The 1,235-nt window shown below is 61.3% G+C and overlaps 1 long non-coding RNA gene across 1 annotated transcript; it reads right to left on the reverse strand.

The window, feature by feature from the left end:
* Window positions 1-64: 64 nt before the first annotated feature.
* Window positions 65-1,163, reverse strand: LOC122545472. The gene is made up of 2 exons (XR_006310549.1): window positions 1,039-1,163; window positions 65-682 (listed from the first exon to the last, which is right to left on the reverse strand). It is a non-coding gene; the product is annotated as an uncharacterized LOC122545472 (long non-coding RNA).
* Between the last annotated feature and the right edge of the window lie 72 nt (window positions 1,164-1,235).

The following is a 1,235-nucleotide window of genomic DNA, read 5'->3' on the forward strand; positions in this document are numbered from 1 at the left end:
CCCCCCCCGATGTGCTGTGAACTGTGAGGTTGATGATGGGACACACTGAAGCCTCTGGCCTGGATTGTTTCCAACTGTTTTATTGAGAGCGAGGTTTCCGATCGGGGTGAAGCTGTCGGTGACTGAGACGGGGGGCAGCTCCTTGTACCCCCTCCCCAGCTGCCCCCAGGAAAGAGGAGACCCCACCCATTTCCCCCCCCCCCCCGACGCTCCCAATGACAGAGTGCACTCGGCCCGTCCACTCCTTGCCTCCTATCCCCAGCCCCACTGAGACCGGGTTAGATCTTTCTGATGTTGCATTTCCCCCCCCCCCCCCACATCCCCCTTCGGCCCCTTTAACCCTGCTACGCTCAGCATCCTGAAGCCCAATGGCCTTTCCCGGTAGTGGCGTCGGGAAAGGAGGTGCATTGCAGTAGCGTCCCGAGGCGGAAACCCTCCCCAAAAGCCGTGATGAATCCCCATGGTGCCTGCCTATGTATAATACATCGTCTACCCCCCCCGCGTTTCTGACGGATCTCTCCGGCTGGATCCTCCGTCCCGCACGCTCCTGGCCACTCGTCGAGGTCAGGAACAGGAGCTCCCCAGCGTCACTCTGGGAGGGTGGCCATTCTGTCCATCACGCTGAAGGCAGCAACGTGAGGGTTCTTCACTCGCGGGAGGGTCTTCAAACTTCCCCCGGCCTCTGGGAGAGGGAAGGAGGGAGAGAGGGAAGGAGGGAGGGAGAGAGGGAGAGGGAGGGATAGAGAGAGACAGAGAGTGTCAGCCAACTCTAGAGCCAGACCCTGAACCAACAACCTCGTGCCCTTCAGTCTCTGCGATATCCCTCCCCACCCCCCCCCCTCTCTCCCCCTCCACCCTCTCTCTCTCCCCCTCCACCCTCCCTCCTCCCACCCTCTCCCTGCCCTGGGTCAGGCAGACAGCGCTCGCCGCATTTGGGGTTGGGGAGGATGGTCGCCGCATTTGGGGTTGGTGGAGGATGGTGACCCTCAGAGTCTCTGGCTGCCGCTGGGTTGGGGGGGGGTCCCAGCATTGACTCACCGTCCTGGCTGCTGTAACGGCTGGCGTTGCTCTGAAACTTCATCATAAACAGTTTGCGGCATCTCTCCATCATCACCGACTCTGGGGAGGGGGTGGGGGAGAAGAGATCAGAGTTCAGTCCACACCGCCGCCTCTCACCTCACCCACACACACACTCGCTGTGTCTGTCTGTCTCTGTGTGTCTCTCTCTCTGTGTC

The sequence above is a fragment of the Chiloscyllium plagiosum genome, unplaced genomic scaffold (assembly GCF_004010195.1).
Source record: "Chiloscyllium plagiosum isolate BGI_BamShark_2017 unplaced genomic scaffold, ASM401019v2 scaf_41650, whole genome shotgun sequence".
In the NCBI taxonomy this organism is placed as follows: Eukaryota; Metazoa; Chordata; class Chondrichthyes; order Orectolobiformes; family Hemiscylliidae; genus Chiloscyllium; species Chiloscyllium plagiosum.